General features: G+C 38.9%; 1 protein-coding gene across 1 annotated transcript in view; it reads left to right on the top strand.

Annotated features, from left to right (window-relative positions):
- Positions 1-158: 158 nt before the first annotated feature.
- PIK3C2G (phosphatidylinositol-4-phosphate 3-kinase catalytic subunit type 2 gamma) overlaps positions 159-18,070 on the top strand; it is a 242,221-nt gene continuing 224,309 nt past the window's right edge. Inside the window, exon 1 of the mRNA XM_058805171.1 lies at positions 159-395. The gene's annotated coding sequence lies outside the window, so the exon portion shown is untranslated. The remainder of the gene's footprint in view (positions 396-18,070) is intronic.

Below are 18,070 nucleotides of genomic sequence, written 5' to 3'. Positions count from 1 at the left end.
TTGTTAACCTGCAGGTGAGACTTGTTTTTTTGAAAGGAGACTCTGGCTAGATAGGGGAGGAGCTGCTTGTTGATCTCCTTCTTCATCCTTGGTCACTGATAAGCTTTGGAAGGGCAGGGGAGGATTGCTCCTCCCCAGGGAATGACTGAGCATGCACAGGTGAGGAGAGTTTTAGTGAGATGTTGGAGAGGACAAAGAGTGGGACAGAGGATGTGAGAGGCAGGTGGAGGGCTGGAGAATAAGAAGTTGAAGAAGAGTAGAAAACTTCTGTGTGAAGTAGCTGCTGCACTGTCTTGGAGATGGTAGAAATTGTGAAGATCTGAAGGTTTGTTCCAGCCAGCACTTCTGCATGATAAAGGATTATCAGGAGCAGGAACACCACTCTAGGGTTGCAGGTTGGTTTCAAATCTTTTTGCTCAATGCCTTGCCCAGCAAGTTCAAAATTACTCTTTTTTGCAGTTTCATTTTTGCCTTTTTTGGTTTTCCTAGTGTTCTTTAAGTGCTAATGTCAGGAATTGTGTTTGGTACCTAAGTGCTTGTTTTTAAAAAAAGTTAAGTATGTGCTCTTTTTAAATTATGCAAAATGTGATCATCATGCATGTGGATCCAGTTTTTTTTTTGTCTTGAATTGGATGGATTCTTCAAGAACTGTGATCTCTTTCCAGTTAGGCAAAAAACCCTGAGTGGAAACATGAAGTAAAACTGAACTGTGTGTGCATAAAGATCAATGTATTGTATCCAAAAAACATGACTATTTTGTTGCGTGTGCATAGCTCAGATTTCTTGGTGCAAGCAAGTAAACTTATTTTCTAGAAATGTCCAGGTCTTAAAAAAAGCAAAACCAAAAACAACCACAGCAGGGGAAAACAAAATCCTTTCCCATCCCCCCTTTGGGAAAACAAACAGGCCAACCCACTGGAATGTATGGAAATACTCAAGTTAATGACACAGAAACCTTAGCTCTGCCTCTATGCCTTTGCAGTAGTAGAAAATCCAATTATTGCTCTTTTTGCCCAAAAAAACCCCATTATCTTTCAGAAAACAGCTCATGATTTAGGGGCAGCAGAATTTACTCTAACTTGTCTTCACCTCCAGCGGCCGATTTTTGGGAGCAGCAGCATTAACCTGTCCCTGTTGAATGGGGTGGGTGTTGAAGCAGGTCGGCTGATCCTTTTTCACCCTGCAAACCCTGAAAACCCCTGAGATGGGACAGGAGCCTGTGGGATCCCCGTGCCTGATGCGCTCCAGCTGTGGAGCCACATCTGGGGCTGGGTGAAAAGTCCCTTTCTCCACCTCCTCCCTTCCCTCAGCCCTGTCCTGGCATCAGGAACCTGCAGAGCCTTTCCTAAAGGGGCTGTGCTGCCTCCTGCTCATGTAAACAAAGCCCTGGCTAAAGGTCAGCCCATTCCACCCTGCCTGGGCTCTCTGAAAGTGTTTGTCTGTTTGTTGAAGCAGGAGGATCTAGAAAGTCTTTTAGTAAAACGCTTTTTTGTTGTTGATTCTTTATTTTTTTTAAATTGTGATTCTTATGGGCACAATCTCGCTGTTCAAAGTTCTGTAAAAAAGTTTATATCTCTTAAAAACTATGTATATGTTTTTAACTATAAGAATATAACTATATATATATTTAACTATATATATATTTCTAACTATAAGAAATATATAATGAATATTTTATAAATAAATATTAAATTAATATTTAAATAACTAGTTTAATATAAATATTATTTATTAAATATAAATTTTATATTTGTAAATATATTATTAAATATGAATATTATATTTTCTCTTTCTTAATAATATTAAGAAAGAGAAAATTTTTCGTTTTTTTAATTTAAGAGTACTGTTGTTTTTAAAGAGTACTGTTAGAATACCCTGGGAGCACTAGTTCAAATGTGGTGTGGAAGTAAAGGATATTCAGTTTAAATCATAGAATTGTTTCAGCTGGAAGGGATCTTTAATGATCTTTTAGTCCAGCCCTGCTGCAATGAGCAGAGGAATCTTTTACTAGATCAGATTGCTCAGGACTTTCTCCAGTCTGCCATTGAGTGTTTCCAGGGATGGATGGGTAATCCACTGCCTCTCTGGGCAGCCTGTTCCAGTGTTTCTGCACCCTCAGTGTAAAAAATTTATTCCTTGAATTAAGTTGAAATCTACTCTCTTCTAGTTTAGAACCACCTCTTGTCCTACTGAAAAATCTGTCCCCGTCTTTCTTACAAACCCCATTTAAATATTGGAAGGTTGCAATAAGGCATAAATTGTGTCATAATCTGTAAATATATTTCAAGTATTCTCTGTGAGTTATCCAGGAATATTAATATTGTGTTTATTTTTTTAAGTGTTGTTTAACATATTCCTTAGTTACCAACAGACTACAAAGTATTTTATCATCTTGTTGTGATACTAACCCTGCTTCTCCTGCTTCTCTCCAATATGCCAGAAAAATCTCTTGCCTTCTCTGCTTCATTAAAAATATTTTCACTTAGAAATTTCCCTATAGCTTGGAATTCTTCTAGTTGCTCATAAATTCTGCATTTGCCAGCCAAGTTACAGCGGCATAAACTTAGATATTAAGGGGTCTGCAGTCTGTGGCTCCTACTCAGGTTCTTGGTTAGTCTCAGGCAATTAATTTAGAGTCAAGGTGCTGTAGATCTGGGGGTTTACATATTTGTATGGATTTTTGTTTGCTTCAGCTTTTTGCAGTCTCATTTAAAGAATAATTCTTCTGCCATTTTCCTTAAAAACAGACAACCAAGTATTGTTATGAGAGAAAGAGAAACCCAGCCTAAACCACTAGAGGCACTGTCACAGACAACTTTGCTGAGAAATTCTTTTATTTACAAATACATTCTTAAGAAATGAAACTTGACTTTGGAGTTATTAAAAGTAGGGGAGGAGGCTCCCTTATCTGCACATATTGCATTGAAATGTGCATTTTGTGTTCATGCTACTGCTCCTTAGAAGTGCATTTTATGTGATATCACTCATTCCCTTAGATGTGCACTTTGCAGTCTTGGGAAACTCCTGTGGATGACAGAACTCAAAAAAATCACCAAATATCTAATTTAGAGTAACAATACCTTATTATCAAGAAGCATTAAAAAAAAATCTGGCCAGCAAGCAGTCTGTCCTCTCTTAAGCTTTAGCAACAAAATGTTTTGCCCTTCAATGTGTTTGGTTCCTGTTTTTGAAGAAGTGCTGCAAACTGAGAGCCTATTCTGTTTACAGCTGGCATTTTTCCCTGCAATTAACAAAATTGATCCTGCCTGCTTTTAAATACAACTTGGCCACCTCCTCTGTATTGTTCTTTCCTGAAGAGTATTCTTGACTTCATTGACATTCAATAATGTTGAGGTATGCTGCTAATTATTCCCAGCATGAATGCCTGCTTATAATTGCAATTTATCATGAATGCATAAGACTGGTTAATGATTTTTTTAAAATATTTTTCTTTTTTTTCCCTCAAGTCTTGAGAGTTTTATTGTTTCTAAAGCTGCTGAATAAACCTGCTGGCTTAAAAATAATAGTTAATGCATACCACCTACTGGTAATAATTACATCAAAGCTTTTTGCCCCTTCTAGTGTGCTAATGCTGCAGAGCTTTAGGAATTCTTTCCAGCCAAAGAGCTGAATTTTTCTTGAGTGCATCAAGGAGACTTCTAGCAGAAGATGAGTGACTTTGCTGTGTACTAAATAGATGTGTGTATTCCTCCTGGGAAATTCCTAGACATAGTAAGCACATTTTCAGATAGATATTGTTCATACGCAACTAACTTCCTAATGTGGTGTAGGCAAGAAAGGGCCCTGAAATGGTTTTGAGCAAAAAGGAGATGGAAAAGTTGATTTCTCTAAATCTAATGGTGGCAGTTTACTGATGTGGTAGATAAATGCCTGGCTGGGGGATTTCTCATGGCTCAGAACAGGTCTCTTCTGGATGTGCTTGGGTTTGAGCTCATTCCTGGATCAGTTATCTCAAACTTGCTTCTCTCACACTGTGGCTCTCCATTTCTCCTGGGGTTGGCTCCAGTTTGGTGGGTAGTAATAGTTTTCTCTGTAGTTTTGGGCTTGGAACTGATTACTTTTAAGGCTGGGAGTCATCATTTCTGCCTTGAAAGGAACTCAGTTGTACAGTGGCAGAGTATTGAATTTTCTTCCTCCATTTCCCCACGTTTCTGGGTAGAGAATGTGTCCTGAATGGAAGAGGCAACAAATACAACAATATATATTCTGCTAATAAAGATTAGCTTTGTGTATTTTAAACTGAAGACACCAAAACAAAATTCCTTGTCTATTCATGATAATTATTACAATGCTCATGGACTTTGAAGTGAAGTAGATATTTCAAAGACTAACCGAAGTGTCATTCTGGACATTATTACAAAAAGCAGCCTCTCTATGCTCACTTCTGGATGAGGAAAAAGCCAAAAAAGAAAGTATTGGGGTAGGACTTGATTCATCACTAAACCCCCAAGTAATCCTATTGTAGTTTTTGGGCTTGCTACTAACTACTGGGTTCTTGCTACTGCTAATTGAATTTGCAGCACAGGCTTTCAAAGAGCTTTAATTCCCATTATATTGTCTGTACTTGATACTGTGTGTGAAGATTCACTGAAATGTGCAAAGCAGCAAGGCATATAAAAAAGGGAGATGATGGCATGAACTCAGAGTGGCCAGACAGATTCAGAAAACAATTATGAAAAGGAAAGTTATGTTGTTTCTGCCCTGGGACTTCTTATCTGGACTGTGACCTTGAAAGTGGCATTTGGTGCTGCCTGCCTGTGAAAAGCAGCTCCTTTCCCCTCTGCATTGACCAGAAAAAGAAGGGGAGGGATTTGCTTTACCCCATGAAGTTTAAGCACATGTCTCTGATTGCTGTGGCATGGAGATTTTCTCCTTTTTTTTTTTTTATCTCTACAATAAAGTATTTATCCTTGGATTCCTTTGGTGGAGAGAGGTTTTTGGAGGATGTCATAAAAATATTTATTACCTGAAGCCATGTAAAATGCTGAGAAGTAATTCCTGCCTAAAGAACCAGCAGTTATCTTGTTCAGTGCAGATTTGAGTCACTTAAAATAGGTGGAAATGACATAATTTTGTTCTTAAGTGGAACAGCCTTGAGATTGCAAGGGGTGTGAGTTGTGGGTCATTTCTTTTTTCTGGGATTTTTTTTTTTGTTTTTGTTTGGTGTTTTTTTGTTTGTTTGTTGTTTTTTTTTTTTTTTTTTTTTTTTGGTGTTGGTTGGTTTTTGGGGGTTTTTTGGGTTTTTTTGGTGTTTTTTTTTTTTTTTTTTTTTTGTTGATGAGCTGAGCATGGTGAACTGCTGTTCCATCCAGCTAATCCTGCCCATGTCATGGACCAAATGTGTTCCTGGATGACCCCGATGCAAAAGTCATGCCAAAATTGCCTTTTCCCCCCTCTTTTCCGTCCTATTCCAGCTGCAATTAGATGGATGAGGAAAAATGACAGATTAAGTGATTTATTTAGGGGCATGAACGGTCAAAATTTTTAAGCAGATTTATTATCGTCTTAGAAAAACCAAAACATTGAAACACATACTATTTTTAGACTGGTCTGTCTATTTTAATCTGGTTCTGATTTTGTTTTTATTTTAAGAAAAGAGGGCCTGTGTTTTCTCAGAAATTCTATTTATATTGATATATATCTGGTATCTGTAGAGGCCACATGTAGAGAAATACAGCAGCTAGTGCTGACTGTATTTGTGTAAATCCTGTAACAGTTTGGTAAGGAATAATGCTTAGGTAAAAATCAGGTTAAAAGTCAAGCATCTTGTACTCAATGTTTTAAGGGACTAAAATAATTCCCAATTTTTGCTTGCAATAAAAGAGTCAGTAAGATGTCAGGTCACTGAAGCTCAGCTTGATTAGGAAAAAATGCTTACTAATTTTAAAACAAACAAAGCCAGAAGAGAACAAAATAATATAGTGCATTCCTATTGCCACTTCAAGTCACCAGTGTCATGGAGAAAGTTGGTTCAGCTACAAATTCCTGGCTTAGGCAAGGGCTTGATGAGATGGAGGGAGGGCAGCCTTGGCCTGTGGTTGCCATCATCTGCTCTTCCCACAGGCCATGGGAAATATTGCTGGTTTATCTCCAGCAGGAATTCTGTGGCCTGCTCATATATCTATTCCATTCTGCAGCTTTCTATTCTGTTATAAAACATTTTACATGGTTTAACTTCACCAAACTTTATTTTTGGTACTTTAAAAAGAAAAAAGTGCATTATCTTTTTCTTTTTCCCCATCAAAAAATGCACTCAAGCAAAAAGAAAAACCTTTTGCTGCTTCTGATGTCCTGCTGTTACTCCCCAGTGTTAATGTCTGACTTAAAGATTAATTAAAATAAATATCAAGTGGTACTGAAATAATTAATAAATTATACAATTTACATTCGATTGTAAGTGGAAGAATGTCTTTCACTTCCCTTTAAAAAATCAGCATGGTTCCAGCAAGGAAGGAAGCATGTTAATTACAATGCCTCCGTGAGATTTTACAATTCATGGCTCAGAGTTGATCAGAAGATGCAGAGGAGGCAAAGAAAGTATTTTAATGTTTGATACTTCTGTTCTTTTCTAATCCCAAAGGTTGCTATTAAATTCATAAGAAAATCTGTTGTGCCTTTCCAGCAGTTTGATATTTCCTGAATTTTTGTATTTAGAAGAGTTGGAGACATTTAGAATTGTTTAAGACATTGTGATTGCTGGGTCCATGCAACTTTTGGCATTGCAGGAACAATGGAGTTTCTCTTAACTTATTATATGAAATCAGAATTAGCTTCTTTAGCTTTTTACAAAATATCCAAAAGTTTCATAGCTTCTTTTTTTTAACATATATGTCACGACCAGGATTTATGCCCATTTTCCTGGAACACAATGATCAGAACAAAAGATTGAAGCAGCAGATGGAAACTGGCTAAGGCACAGCCAAAGTGTCTCGTGTAGTGTATAAAATAATTTGAAGATGCCAATGCATTTTTGAATGCATTTGTTAATTTGGAAAGTAATTGCATCTGTTAATAGAACAGTGGCAAGAGGAAGAAGAGACAAGTATCTTCTACAGGGCTCGCTATAAGTTACTACTGTTACAAATCATAAAATCATCTTAGACATACAATAACGAAACCAGTGCAGGGTCAGGTTGAACAGGTTTTGGAAGGAGGGAACTATAATTCAGATTTGTAGGAAGTTGAATGGAAGGAAAACTCTTTCTGAAGTGGAGGCCCTTGCTGTTTCCAGACAAACTTAAATCCCTCTTTGATAACATGGCATAGTTATTAAAATGTTTGCACTCGGTGTTTTTAGGTTGTGGTTTGTTTTTTTTTTTTTTTCATTTTTCCTCTTTCTCATCTGAAACTGTGAAGAAGGTACTTAAAAAAACCAAAAAGGCAAATTCCTGGAAAACACAAACCAAAATGGGCAGCATGGAAAAGCTTTATGAGCACTGAAGACAGTTTTGTAAATGGAGATTTGCGGCCAGTAGAAGTTGTGCTGCCTCTTCTGCCTGTTAGAGGAGCCTGAACAGAAGATTTTAGATTTTTAACTCCTAGCTGGAAGTGTGAGGTGTGACCCAGTGTCCTGTGCTGTTGCCTAGCTTGCCTAATCCATTTTGGGATACAAATTCGTGGTGTTAACGCAGTCCCATCTGGCAGGGTTTATCCCAGGATTATTGCCCTTGTAGCTCCATGGAAAGCTTTTCCTGGGAGATGTTTCCTTGTCACTGTGAACTGGGCTGGGAAATTCATGTCTGCCCAGGACTCCCAGGCCTCTCCATTAAATCTTGTGCTGTCCCATTCCCTGTGGTGTAATTTAATGCTGCAGAGCAGTAGGAGACACCTGAAAATAGCTGTGTTTGTGGTGCAGGCATTTAACAAATTATCTCGGCAAATCTGAACAATTACCTAAGTGCAGTGAAGAATGTGCCTGGTAATTGTGATGGTCATTAGTCACTTACTGCCTGGAATCCTCAACTCTTGTAGCTATTGTTCTGCTACTTAATTTCAGACTTAGAAGCACTCAATTTATTTTCTGTACATGCTTTAATCATGTCTATTTCATTACAAGCACTTTCATTTTAGCTGCAAAGCTCTTTTTGCAGGTGGGAAACATTGCTTCTTGTTTGTATATAACAAACTAACATCTTAATTTTATTTTGTACAAATCAGAAATGTATCTGACAAAAAGGTCTGTGATTATAAAGGGACTGAGCAGTGTGGATACGGCATTCAGGCTTAGGAAAAACTCTTGGGAAAGGATTTTTTATTGTTTTGATTTGTTTTGCTTGTTTCCAATTTTGATTAACAATTTATTTTTTTTTCCCCGGGGGGAAAAATGGGGAGCACAACAAAAAGAATAGCTGTTTAATTTGATAATGCTGATAACTATTGGGTTTTGACCTGAAGGCTCATTAACCTTTGTCCCAAAAAGCTTATCTAAATAATTCAGCGTTTATATTGGGAGTGGGAGAGCAGAGGATGTGGGTTTCTGAGCTCTCTTGGAACATCACTGGCTCTGCATTTAGAACAGACTTGACCTTTCTCAGGCTCAGGTCCTGGGCTCAGTGTTCACCAGACTTTCTCAATGACTTTTTGTTCTTAAGGAGGGGGGCAAGTCCACACTTGTCTGGCTGGAGAATGTTTTCAATGCAGGTTTTGGTCTGCAAAATTAATGCCTTCAGAACACAGGATGCTTGAGGGAAATGCCATGGAAAGAGAATGTTCTGCTCCATGGTCAATTTTGTGGCCTGTGTGCTGTTTCTTGAGTCACTTGGGGAAGATTGATGATGTTCGTGCATATGAGACTTCTTGGAAGTTATTTAAATATATTTCACTGCACTCTTGTACTGTGAAAAAGAATAGCAAGATCAAATGAGGGGAATTACTTCTCTTCTGTCCATTTATAGTTCTGAGCATCTGTCTTTGCAGCTGCAGCAGCAGGGCTGAGCATTTTTATTCCATTTACTCAGGAGTGGACATATGCATAGTGACTTCCCTTAGTTAAATCTACATGTGTGATAGTTACAGCATGCAGTTCAGTGGTTTTGCTATAGAATTTAATACTTAAACCTTTTACGTTCTGCAATATAAATATTTTATATTCTTTAAATGAGGTAGCAGAGATTAGTTGGTTAAAGAGTATTTGTGCATATTATTTTCTCTGATGAAAACTTAAAAGGAGTTTTGAGCAGCTGAGATCATGACAAGTTTGGAAAAGGAGGTTTGTGTCAGGAACAAATACCAACTTTGTTCAACTCCTCTAAACAGTGACTAAATAAAACTCAGGAATCAGTTATGCAAGGGAGAGGTTCTTGAGTCTGATTTCAGTTCTTTGCACACTTCTTCACAGGGAAGTTTAGGAACTATGAGAGTACCATAAGCATAAATTCTTAGTTCATCTCTATAAATTTCATATAAATTATTATAAGATCTCTATGGAAGAAAATGAGAGAGCATGAAACTGATCATCTAAAGAAATAAATTAGGGAAAATTACCTGCGACTGCATTCAGTGTTGGACAAATTCAAACTTCAAAACAAGTTGCAAGAAGTTTTTCTAAGAAATAAAAGTGTTAAACTAAATATTTAAAAAATATTTAAAAGGTGATTCAAGTTGTTTCCAGATTTTCTAGACTGGGTCTTGTGCGACTCTTCTGTGATGCTAATTGGATGTACAGTGAATTTAAATTTTCAACTCCTGACCACTTGCAGTTGCAAACAAGTGCTGAATTGAGCCCTCACTACAAGTGAGCATAGAGCCAACCACAGCACAGTTGAAAATGAGTGAAATAACCAATCCTGAATAGCCAGAACTTGAAGAGGGAAAAGTGTTCTGTGCCTGAATCAGGAAGGGTCCACTGTGTATTCCACTCTAAAGCTGAACCAACACTTTTCAAAAATATCAGTTGGTTACATCTTTTTAAGTGCTTCATTTTGTGGTAATTTCTAGACTGAAATACTCTAAGGCCTTTATAAAAATGCTGCACACTCGAATATTTCAAGTGGATGTGTGTGAACTGGAAGAAAAAAAAGAATCCAGTGCATGTGTTAGCTGGGAGATTGATCTTGCCTGAATTAATGTTGTGCTTTGTGTTTTCCTGTGCTGGGGGCAGAGACTGGATGCTCTCTGTGCTCAGTGAACACAGGGCTGTGTTTACATTTGCAGGTCAGGATTCCAATCCCAAACTGTCTGCCTCTTTCACTTGACTGAAGGAAGTCTAGACAAGCACATCAGAGCAGGGTGCAGTTGTCTGAAGCTGGCTCAGCAGAGTTCTTTTTTAATGCCTAACTCAAGATATCTGAAAGTAAGGTCTCAAAAATAGTTATTTTGTTGTAACTGCTTCCTTGAAACAGTTTGCTATGCTTGTCATAATGATTCATAGACATTAGTGAGTAAAAGCAGTACAACAGAAATGAGAACAAACTTCTTTCCTGGACTAAACTTCAAAGCATCTCAACGATTTGTATCCACTTTAAGAATGCTGATCAATTTTTTGTTGGGTTTTGTTTTTTAAATTTGTTCAAAGTTAAACCTGTGAAATTTCACAAAAGGACTGCTTTCCTTGCCCCTGATATTTTTTTCCCAAGCAGAGGAGCTCAGCAGACAACTCTGATGTTGTGACTGTGAATGGGTTTGTTAAATAAGCAGAGGAGCTGTTTGTAGTGTGAGGCTTTGGGAGCTGAGCTTAGAGCAAGAAATACAAAGTTTAGGGGAGCCTAGACTAGGTAGGCTGAGGCTGAGCTGAGCTTTCTGCCATGGGAGGATGCTGAGGTGTCAGAACCCAGGACATTCCTCTGGCTGCCCCGGGTGGTTTGAGACCCTGGCAGGGGCTCAGAGACCTTGGCACGGGGTCACAGACACCTGTGCCTTTGATTTTAGCCCATGGAAACAATTACCAACTTTGTGTGAGGAGTTACAAGCCACAAAGGTTTGAGTAGAATGATAGTGAATTTGTCACAGGGTGAAAAAGTAGAATTTTGGGGATTTAGAATGGAGGTTCAAGAGGCAAGATGGAGGAATCTGGGTGTGTCCTGTCCTCCTTCTCCTTCTTCTTGTCCTCCATCTTCTGCTGTGATGGTGGCACTTTTGGATTGGTTTAGAGCAGAGACAGACTGTCTAACATAGGTGATAGGTGTTGGAAAATTATTGTAAATAAAGTACATGTAATTCTTAGTATAAAAAGGTAACATTGCCCTGAGGGTGGTCAGTGTGCCACAACCCGACCTGCTGGACAGATCTCAGCTGGTCAGAGAAAGAATGGAATAGATAAGAGAAAATAAACACATTGAAAAGCAGAGCTGAGGAATCCTGAGTTCTTCCTCGAGTGCAGGGCTGGGAAAAAGAGACTTTTAATACCTTGGGAGCCATTTCAGCAACACAAACCCAACAATTAGGAGGAGCTCTCGCTAAAGAAATGCCAAAACTGAGGAGCAGTCCTCCTCTGGCTGGGTGTTCCTGGCCAGTGTTTCCCCAGTAGTTGGTTTTCCATTCAGGATTGGCTTGGAGCACTTGTGCAATGCAAACAACATTATTTACAGGGTGCACAAGGAAGAGGGTGTGATTGCACATCTAAAAACACAAAGCTGAGATGTCGGAAGGCCAAGCATCCCTAACTCCTTGTGCAATCCTAGGGGCACAGAGAAGCTGCCTTTAACTACAACCCTGATTCTTACTAATGGTGCTTTGAAAGTCATAGATGAAAGTGAATTATGGCAATGTAAATTAGTTATTATTTTGATTTGGCATGAGGCAGTTCTGAGAAGATGGGCACCACTCAAATACTTCACTGAGAAGGCACATTAATGGAATTTGTGTTTTGTTTTGTTTGTTTTTTTCTTTTTCCCTTGCAGAGCACCTTCCTGTCTTTTGCTAAATGAATTTTTGCTGGGCACAAAAATACATATTTGGTCCAACAGTCTCTCTTATTGCTTAGAACCCTAAAAAAAAAAACACAACATCTTAGTTTTCTAGTTTAATTCCAAGATAAATAATTCACACTAAAGAATTAAAATCCTTTAATCCATGAAAATATTACTGGAAATCATGGTAATTTACAGGAGAAGAGCTTCCCACTGGAAACAATGATTTTTAGTTTTTTGATGAGAGCAATTCTAAACCACACAGTGAATACTCTTCTCCAGTAGAGTAAACTGACAATGGCTTAACTTCACAAACTTCAGTCTCTCTTCTATTTTGCAAGTAAGAAACTTGTTGCTACTGGAGAATTACAGTCTAACGTACAGGGTTCTAATGTAATTTCCTGAAGGAGATTTAAATTTAGGTGCTAGTCCTTCAAAATACAGCAATTTAACAGACTAATCAAAAACGTGTGAATTGTCTAACCCAGAAAACACAGCAAATGGGGCTCACTTCTCTTCTTGAAGCTGTGACTGCTTACAAACCGTGATGAATGTGCGTGTGCTGAGCATCCTGCGGGAGCCAGTTGGGATAATCTGTGTGATTACAAGTTGTATTCAAGCTGTATTTGAGGAGTTTCTTCTTGGAATTTGTCAGGCAGGATCCCTTTTGGCTCAGTTGCTGACTGCTGTGGTAGCAGTCCTCATCAACTTTAGATGCCATGCATCTCTGACCTGCTCTTAACAGTGCTTTAAAGAAATGAGGGCACCTTCTGGGACTCTAAATGAAGCTGAGACTCTTATTATATCTTTATCCTCAGTAATTTTGATGATCGCTTCCCAAAATGAATTTTTTTACATTGTTTTGTTGCATAAGATGGCAGAATCTGATGGCCTCTGCATTGTGGATAGCATTCTGTAATTTGTCAGCATAAGTAAAAAAAACAAACCAATCAGACTTGGAAGTCTGCTAGGGTTGGTATTTATTGTATTCATATGATCCTTTGTGAGGAAAACTGGTGGCTTTAAACCAAAGCTTTAGTGCAGGAACTTTGATGCCATGGCTGCTGATCTGCAGCTCAGGTCAGGGCTGGCATCAGATACTCTGCACAAACAAGTTTGGAATTGATTGTGTGGTTATTTGTGTTTAGCTGGTGCATTTTATGAGGTGCTCTAGCTTTTCCCTGGGTTGCTTGTTGGGAAAAGTCCCAACCCTGCAGTGGAAATCATAGATAAGAGATGGAGGCTTTTTACTGCCCATAGTTGTCCCCCTGTATCAGTATATTGCCATAGTTCGGCTGTCAGGGTTACATGACAAGATGAAACTAATGGAAAACTTCATCCTGAACAGAACAAATGGGTGATAAAACCATAAATGCATGCAAGATCATCACTGTGTTTATCTCTTTGTTTATAGTCATTGTATTGCAGTGAAAAAACAACTGTATTTAATCTGCTTTCTAATACTTGAGGACTGTAGCTAGAGAGCTGCAGTCTGCCACCAGGAAAACAGCTACCCCTGTGCTTTGTTTTCTGACACAAAGCTATTGTGTCAAAATAGTATTTGCAGCATCTCTGAGACCAGTAAATCAGTTGGGATGTGGGTTGTTAGTGGTGGATTTTCTATTTTGGGTATGGGCTTTGTACCATGACCTGACGGGACATGCAGAGGGAGCACAAACATTTCTGGACAGCATCAGGTTCTGGAAGCTGGCCTCGTGTGATCCTTAATGCTTTATGGCTTAATAGATGAGTGGTGGTGGGTCTGCCAGGGTCAGTGACTCATGGAGCTCCTGGAGCTGCATCTCCAGGGCTCTCTGGGCTGGTTGCCACCCAAAACACCCTGGCCAGCTCTGTGCTCTGGCCCCAGTGTGTGTGCAGGGGCCATAGATGGGCATGCAGTCACAAATCAGGGTGCTGCCGGCAGCAGTGGGTCAGGGACACCAGGGCTGTGTGTGATGGGTGGGTTCTGTGCCTCCTGTGTCCCCTCTGATCCTTGGCAGCCACAGGCACAGCCAGCCTGCAGGATAATTCATGGAGATGCCTCAGAAGTTGATCCCTCTGTGTGGCCACAGCTCTCTTCACTGAGAGCAGCAGGCACAAGTTCTGTGAGGATTTTTCTTTGGGAAGGCAGTGAGAAGCTTAGAGAAGCGGAGCAAACAATTCTTATTTCTCCTTGTTATTCTTGTTGTAGAGTGTGTTATGGAGATTGTTTGCTAAAAGTGATTTAGTTATTAACCACTAGTGAAAGTTGTTTTGTTTCTTTAACTAATTTACTTAAAGCTGTGTCCTGGCTGTCTCCACACAGTCACGAGTTTTCCTGTGGTATCTCTTTAATATGGTATAGTATCTCCTTAGCGTGTAATTTAGGATAATTTATATTAATTTATATAGTAATTAGTGTAATATAACTTAGTTATATTAGTTAATATAACTTAGCTTAATAAAGCAATTGTTCAGCTTTCTGATTCATAGAGAATCAGAAAAGCACATTATTCCCTAGCTGAGGGCACATCACATCAACACCCTTTGCCTTTTCCTTCATGTTTTCCAGAGTGAGCATGCATCAGCTCTGGCCCAGAGGTTCTCTGTCAGCTTTCCAGCACAGCAGATGCTTGTGTCTGTTGATGATCGATGGTAATAATCACTACCTAGTTAAGAAGGTTTGAAAACCTGGTCCCTCCTGCAGATGCAGGCTGCCTCTCACCTCTACCCACCTAACCCATGGAAAATCACCATCCAACCATGTGCCTACCTGTCCTGGCTTAGTGCTCTGTGCCCCAGAGATCCTGCAACTGCATCCCACTCCAAAGCTCCCCACTCCTTTGTAAGTGCAGGTGCAGCAAAATGCTGCTTTAGTAGGAAATTTGCTGTGAAGTTTCATGCTCCACTGGCACACTTCATCCAGAGGGGAGGGCACATATTTGGTTGCTCTATGTAGAAAATATTCCTCTCTTCGTTGCCTCTTTCACCTTTTTATCTTGTTGAAACCAGCTGAAGTCTCTTAGAAGTAATTTGGATCCAAAACTCTGCTTCTGTTGGCTTCTATCTGCTTCTGTGGCACGGTTTATACAGAGAGAGGATATAAGCACAGGCCCTGAAGGTAGAAGGAACAAAACAAGAAGGTATTTGGCAGGGCTCTTAAATGTCCTTCTGTCTGTAGTAAACCAAACCAAATGAAAGTCATCAAGTGTTTCTGCTGTTCTAAACCATGAGTCAGAGCAGTCTGTGCATCTTTATAAAGGAAGGTATCCACAGAAGCAAGTACACTGAAGAACAACCCTTTTATAAAATACAGAGAGGGAAAGATAAAGGTGGGGAGGGCAATGGAAACAAAAAAATCAAACAATTCTTAGGGTTATTATATTTATTGTCTTGTAATAGTCTGTCTTTGGCAGTCAATAAGCAGTTGTTTATGGAAACTTGAGATTTTATTCTTAAAAATAAGTTTGTTTGTAGTGGGAAAACTGATCTGAGAGAGTTCTTGGAAAATTGGCTTTGCTGCTCTACCATGGGTGAGCAGGGCTTGCTCTCCAAGAGCTCAGAGGTTACTGTACTTCATTAGGAATAATCCCAGATTTTTAAAGGCCCACTAAACTGCCATGGGAAGAAGTCAGGCCTGCAGTATTTCCCTAGCTTGTTAGACAGAAAGTGTACTTTGGGTATGGAAGGGGCAAAGAAAGATAAGACAATGAGCTATAAAAAGATACAAGTAGAAAAGGAAAGAGAGTTCAAGTAATAATAAATACTCAAGATACAGTTTTGAACTGTGAGTAAACATTTAACCTTTACTGTGAGTAAACATTAACCTGCATTTTAAAATAAATTATATGTAAGTGTGGTGTTTTGTTTGAACATTTTACTTTGAATCCTTTCTGGGCTTTCAAAATGTATTAAATTAAAAGATTTTCCAAGCCAGAAATGTGTAAGTTGGTCTTCCCATAGCAAGAAGTTTAGCAAGGTATAGGAGTAGACTAGGAACACAATACTGATATACCAGGACTAATATGTGCTTTTCAGAATTTTGAAACCAAGATAAATGTTGATGTTTCTGCAGGCAAATGATCTTTTGTTCCTGTGCAGTCTCTGTAAACACAAAAGGATTGCTCAGATGTAAATGCTGGTAGAGCATTGTCAAGCTTGTGGGTTTTCTTTTTTTACCTAAAGATAGAAGAAAGTGGAAGTTGGGGACAAGGAGAAAATTTTTTAAAAGTTGTTTATTTTTTTTTCTTCACAATCCAGGCCTGTAAACTGATTCTAGAAATCTGAAACTGTTAAAAGGGTCTGTGTGTGTGTAGATGAGCATATACCTGCTTGTACTTTAGTTTCAGGTGTGGAACCCTCTCTCTTGGAAATGATTGAGCTTTTGATGGCTGGAAATTTTATTATTGAATATAATGTTCCAGGAAAAACGCAAAAATCACTTTTATTCCAAGTTTAGAGTTGGATTTATTTTCATAATTAACTAAAAAATGCTTGTAATTGTCTGTAAGCAAGACATTGAAATGATCTGATGGTACATAAGGAGTGATGAGAGCACAACAGAAATGCTCCATAGATAAAGAAAAGAGCTTTGAGAGGAGCATGAAATATTGTATAATACACATGTTTTCCAAGTCTACATCCACTTGTGCCTCTAAGAATTGAAACTCCTGGTTTTTTTCTTCCCCCTTATTCCACTACTCTGAACTAGGCTGTGCTGGCACTGGCTGTTATTGCAGCACTCAGATTTCTGCTGTGCAGCTTTAGCACCTGAAATTAAATATAAATCGAGGAGCTGCAATGAAATTTTAGTTGTTGTTCAAGTTGGGCCAAAAAAAAAAAATTGCTGTGGAAGAGGATGGTTGGAAATGCAGAGTGCTGGAGCAGCTCCTGCCTTTCCAAATGTTAAAGTTTTATTGCTTGGTACTGACAAGCTGGCTCTAAATAGCAGTAATAACAATAATTTTATTTATTGGGCACCCTTCTGTCGTTAATATCCTGTTAGATAGCTCACAAAAGGTGTAATCTGCTGTTAATGTCCTGCTAGGAGTCTCATAAAAGAAAAAAAATAGAAAGGCAGTTTAATGTTTAATGGTTTATGCTTTTTCTTTCATGTTGATGTAGAAGATTACAGTAAAAAGGCCAATTTTGCATCTACATTGAAATTAATGGAGTTTCAACAACTTATTTTGGATCTGAAACAGGTCCAAAATGTGTTAATACTTGTTCTTTAGGCTCAGTCAGCTGATGCTTGAACACTTGTGATTGATTTCCATGGTACCCCAACTGGATTAATTAGAAGAGAAAAATACTGTTTCCCCCTCTAAATTCTGCTTACTGCAAACCCCTCTTGCTATAAAATGTCATGTTCTGGAGGCTCCTTTTCCCCATCTTCTGGCTAAATTGCCATTTCTTGTGCTCATTCTATTCATCTTTTATGTTGCTCATTAAAAATGCTACGTTTTATGCCCCGTATTGTTCACAGTCTACAAGGTTTTTATCACTTAGATAAAAGCAATCTACTTGATGCACAGCTGCTCTCCAGAGCGATCTGATTGCTTTTGGGATGGGCCTCAGACACCTGAAGCTGTGCAGAGCACTTCTCTGCTGTTTGCAAATAGCTAAATTAAATTAGTTGCGGGTGAGTTTGGCTTATAACATATTCAAAGGAGATTTTCAGATTTATGGACAGTCTGTTGTGCTTTCTAGCATTTAGTGTGGTCTTTGAGTGGCCTCACTGATTTCTTGAGGAATGAGGTTTAATTCAGCTTGAGCATGGCTTCCTTTATCTCACTTTGGGGGAGTGGGAGCCGCGGGAAAGCAGCTTGGTCCTGGAGAGGAAATACAGGTTTTCCTGCTAGTGTGGACTTTGATGCCTAATTGCTTAAAAGGTGTAAAAGTTCGTGTGGGGCCTCTGCACTGGCCCACACATTTCTGTAAATCCTGTTGTGAGCTCCTTGACCTTCTCCATGTCTCTGAGGCACTGGGCACCCTGATCCCAGCCCAAGATTTTTTGGCTAGCAGGATACCTCACTGTTCAGGCACTGGATGCCTAAGTTTTCCCTGCTGATTTAGTCCTAAAATGAGACTGGTGGCATCCAGCTTCTCCCCATTGTGATTATGTTTTTACCTTACACAACCTGCTTGTTCTGAAATGAGGAAAAACCTCTTACTGTAAAAAGTTATTACTTTTGCTCCAATCCCCAACATATTTTCTATAGATT

The sequence above is a fragment of the Ammospiza caudacuta genome, chromosome 5, assembly GCF_027887145.1.
Source record: "Ammospiza caudacuta isolate bAmmCau1 chromosome 5, bAmmCau1.pri, whole genome shotgun sequence".
In the NCBI taxonomy this organism is placed as follows: Eukaryota; Metazoa; Chordata; class Aves; order Passeriformes; family Passerellidae; genus Ammospiza; species Ammospiza caudacuta.
This window is presented reverse-complemented; position numbering and strand designations above follow the sequence as displayed.